This window comes from Odontomachus brunneus, unplaced genomic scaffold (assembly GCF_010583005.1).
Source record: "Odontomachus brunneus isolate Ranch 3 - 2012 unplaced genomic scaffold, Obru_v1 Obru_scaffold_052, whole genome shotgun sequence".
NCBI classification, from domain to species: domain Eukaryota; kingdom Metazoa; phylum Arthropoda; class Insecta; order Hymenoptera; family Formicidae; genus Odontomachus; species Odontomachus brunneus.
The window spans coordinates 1,191,867-1,197,866 of NW_022639502.1; the positions used below are offsets into that span (position 1 = coordinate 1,191,867).

Genomic DNA, 6,000 nt, shown 5'->3' on the forward strand with positions numbered 1-6,000 from the left:
CGGGCTCGGCAACGCGTGATGGAAGACGGCCAGTTATAAGGTAATCACGAATTCCGCAAATTTCGGAGTTCTCGACGTTCGACACGAATTTCGCGCCAACAAGGTGTGCGCGCGCACGATTCCGTGATCATAATTTACTATGTATACTTCCTCCTTCTATTAATTTCTATAATTACACAAGACTCTTGGTGATAATTAAAGGGGAAGATGAATTAAGTTTTCTTGTATTCCACATTTTGCAAGATCCTCCGTAATTTGTTCACCACGACGTGCCAGTCGTTTCGAGCATGGGCGGCTAAGACCGCTACAAAGGTCGAAAACGATGTGGGCGAGACACAACCACGAGAAAAGCGCCAAATCGGTTAATAACAGAGCGCGCTGCGCGATAATTTCAGGGTAGTTCGCACGTAACACGCAACCTGGCAACACTCCCGGTTGATGGTAAGATTTTTTCTGTGTGCGATCGCGAGACACGAGATAACTAAGCGGCTAAACTAAATAGCTAGAAGAAATTTACACGTACCACCCTATTTGTCTCTTTTACTAATTGTGACTTACATGTTTGTAATCTACGCGTCAAAAGCTTTAAGTCCAAGATGGACACATAATTTCTGTCTAGGAAGAATTGGCCGGCATGCCTGTAGATTCTTAGCTGCACTCTTTAGTCTCAGTATTTCGGGTGAATTTTAATTTTTGGTTTAATTGCGTCGCGGAAGACACTTAATTAGCAAATCAAATCCTCCGTTGTTTTGTGAGGTCGACGTATTTAATTGATGTGTCAACGCTTCTGTATCCAGAGCTTTCCCGAAATCTCAATGAACGCGTATCTCTCCGTAGGGCGAGGAACAGGTTTATTTCGCCGAAGAAATCGACGGTGTACGCGATCCGACCGCGGTCCGCCTCGCATAACCAGACTCGTACGTAGCGTGTACGCTGATACCGATCTGACTGCACCGAATGCACACTAGTGCAGCGTCCCTTCCAACGGACGACGACGAGATCCTCTTTCGCGCGACCACAAATCACGTAACCCACCTTCTCGTTGGCATCGCACGGACCCCGGCAATCGTTATCGCGTTCGCACGAGATTCGACCGCACCGTTTATCCTCGCGGCGCTCCTCCGGATCGAATCGAGACCCGACGCGCGGATTCTCTCTCTCTTTCTCCCTCTTTCTCTCTCTCTGCTCCTTTTTCTTTTTCCCGCGAGGAGGAAAGAAACGACCCGCTATCAATGCGGATAACGACGTAACACGATTCCGGAAATAGAGAAAGCGGCGCGAGTGTGAGACGAACGAGCGGCCGATAATCCTATCGTGTAAAAGACGTCGGCGCCAAACATGGCAAAACTAGGACGTGTTCGCGCGATCTGCGGAGGGATAATGCGAGTGATAATTTACGTGACACAAGAGCGACGACAAGGAAATGCGTGGGAAGATTTGTTCGATAACGCGCAAAATGTGTAATGTGCATTGCATTAATTTTATATATTGCATTCTCCATTAAATGTAGCGATGTATGATGGGAGAGAGAAGTATAATTTCTATCAGATTCAAAGTGTAAAAAGGCTAACTTACATTTGAACCGTTCACTCTACTTCGTACACGTGCGCGAAACAACGTGCAATACCACGATTGTTGTATATCTTTAAAGTTAGTGGATTAAATAGATAAGAGAGGCTCTCTGATATCTCATTGGAATACAGAAAATATGGGCTACATATTAGAAATCATGGGTTGGGTCTATGGCATGTGACCTATGACGCTCATAAAGGGGAAAGCCTGCCGGATCTTCGTCGAATATCCAATAAAGTAGACTACTACAAGTTTCGTCGGACATTGAGACGAAGACGGCCAGGGCCGATAATAACTACTACCCTCTTCTGTGAACTGGGTAGGATCGATTTTATCGCAAGACCAAAGTCGAGTCCACGAACCAACCCCTCGAAATGTTTTCGTGACCGATTAACCCGAGCCGGAATTTTCTGTCTAGCGTCGAGATCACAAGGGACCACCCAGTGTACGTTCACGCGACTATCAATCTGATTAGAGTATTTCGGTCAGTACGAAGCAATAAACTGCAACCACGCCATTAAATTGACTTCCCTGAACCCTAGCGACAGATATACGGAAGATACGCGGGAATCGATTCACGTCTGTCAAAAGGTTTATCAGATTCCGACTTTCCAACCCTATAAGTCTCCGTATGTTAAATCCTTCCAATCTTAGAAATAATCTCTGACTTCATTTTCAAACCGTCTCCTAGAGATTCCCTGTGTTCTCACATATTATTTATTTGTATAAAAAATGTTGAAACATTGTTACAATTACACATGGGTGTATGCGTTTCATTTCTCGTGGATTTTGTTTGCGGTATTGTCTTTGAAACGAAAGAGAAAAGAAGAGAGAACTGCTACGATTGAATAAAACTGCACAGAAAGAAAGTTTGGCTAGCTAAACCAATTTCTGATAAAAAATAAACGGTTCAAAAATTTCGATTAAAGTTATCAGAATTTAATTTAAATTATCAAGATTTCTTATCAATTTAAACAGAATTTTGATGATTTCAATCGAAAAATCGTTCACATTTTACCAGAAATTCGTTCATCCACCAAAATCCTTTTTTGTGTGTGTTAAATATTTTCCACAAATCCAAAAGTACGAAATGCATGGTTAATGACATCAGAATACTCGTAATTTTGAAAAATATTCGGTAAAAAATAAATGTTGTACCCCTGGTGGGACTCGAACCCACAATCCCCGGTTTAGGAGACCGATGCCTTATCCATTAGGCCACAGGGGCGCTTGCATGCAAGCGTCCATGATATACAAGCCAGTATGATGACGTTTATTAATTTTGATAGTAGCGATAATATTTATAAATTTGTCATTACCGATAAACGGTAATGACACTGCACTGTAGCAATCAGTAATTTCATCATAAAGTTTCGTCTCGCGTTACTGTATGGAAAGTATGGATCTTCATTAATACACAGAGAATACTAATATCAACATTATATCCTGTTTCAAGCCGTAACAGGTTTCGCTGCGACTAGAAAAGTCGTTACATAAAATCAGATTAGGCGTTAATAGCAACAGTTACCTACTAGTTAGTTGCCTCGACGCGTTCTGTAACTTCGTCGTTTCCGGGCTTGCTCCGTATATTTTCATAAATCGTGCGGTTTGTAATCCCCCCGCTAAGTCAGTATCCAAAATCCAGAGTCGCGTGTGTTCAAGCATACCCGTGTATATGCAAATATGGGCGAACGAAATCGCCGCTTCGAGTATCAAAGCTGCCATCTAATTTCAATTTCCTGCGATAATCTCGGCGCCACTACGGCTTGTCGTAAGTACGATGATCCGTAATCATCGTCCGTATGCGTCGCGCATTATGCAGCGATGGGCACGCGTGTGCGTGTGCTGCTGGCGCGGTGACGATCACGCAGGTGGACATTAAAGTGTTTGGCAGCCACGCGCGTAATTAGAATTTTTGGAGCCTCACCTGCAAAGCACGTGTACGCGTAACGCCATGTTGCGTTTAGGTTCAAGCGAAAATAAAAATGCACATTCGTGGAAACCGAGACTCTGGAAGTGCAGGTTGCCTTTGATAATAAAGTAAAATTCTGATGCATTTAAAGAGCACTATCTTTAAAATTCAAGTATTCTTTAAAATAACAAGTGCTCCTCGATATGAGATAAACGAGGCAAGATACGTTCCTGGGATAATCACGACTTTGCACACGCCAGGCGAGAATGCGCTCGACCGCGCGAGACGTGGACACACATTTCGTACATGTACTTTACGCACGATCGCTGATTCGAATTATCACCCCGTCGCCCGAATATTAACACTTCAAGCAACTCGTTATTCAAATTGGAGTTTACGGATTTGTATCGCCGCGTTAGATTACACATGTCGGTAATATCGGATGGCAAGATTAAGAAGGTTGTTAGAGCAATTCGTTAAAGACATATTTCAAACTGATATTTGATGCTCATTATTCCGTAAACTATACCGAAAATGTATCCGAGATACGTAGTCTAGTCTTTCGCGCGTGAGACGTGTTAAGATAATGCGGATAATGTGACTGAAGTCGAAATTTTGGTTCTACATTACATATTAACCCAGTAAAATTCCGTTAAATTTTAAAAATCAATAGAGAGAAACTTGAAATAAAACATTCTACATTATTGAATTAATATTCGAATATAGTTCAATGTTCTACCTAAATCTAATCTTTGTTCTTAATTTTAATCAATATACATAATGTACTCAACTGCAAATATACGGACAAATCAACACTTGCACGATCTATATTAGATATTAAAGTTTCATAGTTGTAAATTATTCGAGACCTTCGATTAGAATATAATTAATCACAGATTCGTATTTATGAACCGTTATTCAACTGTTTGGATCAGTATTTTTTGTCGTAGCAAACAAGTAGAAGTTGATGAATAATTCAAGATTATCCAAATAACGTTATTCAAATAACGAAGTTATTCGTCAAATAATAACGAGCTATGAATGCCATTCAAAATTTCGACTCGATCGACCATCACTTAAGCTCGTCAAACGTCCGTTCAAATCGCAAGCATCATATGTATTAAATAATTTGACATACCTGGAAATATATAACATATCGTTGCTGCGTCTCAGCCTCTGCGTCTTTCGTTTGCTGACTCCAGCATCCTTCCTCGTGGCACAGACACTCGCGTATATACGATTCAATCAGAGAAATGCGTGTTAAGTAATGCGCGATAGCAGCGAAAACCCGATTACGTATTTTAAAAGTAGCGAGAAATTATGATCACAACGTACTGAGATACCAGGTGTAGAAGTATGAAACCGGAATTCCCCTATAAATGGTGCCAGCGTTCAGTTTAGTGACCGTAAGACCGCTACTGCCGCGCTATTATATTCTCCTAACAGCTGACGAATATTGTCAACAAACATAACCCCAACTTTCATTCTCTAGTATATTTTTGTATAACCTTAAACATGTCACGTTTCGAGCCTACTAACTATGATTTGCGGACAGCATTGATTTTCTGTTATCATTTAAAGAAAACTGCTGCAGAATCACATCGAATGCTTGTCGAAGCTTACGGTGAATATGCTCTTGGTAAATCTCAGTGTTTCGAGTGGTTTAAAAAATTCAAAAGTGGTGATTTTGACGTGAGGAACGAAGAACTATGAACTATGAACTATGAACTATGAACTGCTGAAACCTGGTCAAACCGTCAATACTAATCGCTACCAACAACAAATGATCGATTTAAATCGAACATTGACTAAAAAACGACCAGAATATGCAAAAAGGCAACACAATGTCATTTTGCTCCATGATAATGCCCCATCACATACAGCAAAACGGGTCAAGGAAACGATCGAGTCGTTCAGTTGGGAATTACTACCGCATGCGGCTTATTCTCCAGACTTGGCTCCGTCCGATTATCACCTGTTCGCATCGCTAGGACACGCTCTCGCTAACCAACGCTTCGATTCGTATGAAAATGTGGAAAAATGGCTAGATAACTGGTTCGCTTCAAAAGATGAAAAGTTTTTTTGGCACGGCATTCATAAACTGCCAGAGAGGTGGGAAAAATGTGTTCAAAACAGTGGAAATTATTTTGAATAAAGTATTATTTATCACTTTCGAACAACAGACGTCTTATTTGTATAAAAAAATTCCGGTTTCATACTTCTACACCTGGTATACATATATACGCGTGGTGTAATGTGCGTCTCGTTTGCCGGCACGAAACAGTATGACAAAGTAGCGCAACGCGCGAAACCAAAACAATGAGCGAAAGGGTCTACGTAATATTTCGCCAAGCGCCGTCGCCGGCAGTTGAAATACAACAATCAACACGCCCAAACATACACAACCTTCAGACGGTTAAAATTCACTTGTGCGTCGCATACTTTTCCGAACCATCGCAACACGCCCATCTCTCCCCTTCCCCCCCCCCCCCCCCCCCCCCCCCCCCCCCCCCCCC

General features: G+C 41.8%; 1 protein-coding gene and 1 non-coding gene across 4 annotated transcripts in view; one reads left to right on the forward strand and one right to left on the reverse strand.

The window, feature by feature from the left end:
* Positions 1-6,000, forward strand: part of LOC116845484 (calcium uptake protein 3, mitochondrial) — a 32,402-nt gene that overhangs the window by 8,983 nt on the left and 17,419 nt on the right. The gene's annotated exons all lie outside the window — the stretch shown is intronic.
* Positions 2,728-2,800, reverse strand: Trnar-ccu. The gene has a single exon. It is a non-coding gene; the product is annotated as a tRNA-Arg (tRNA).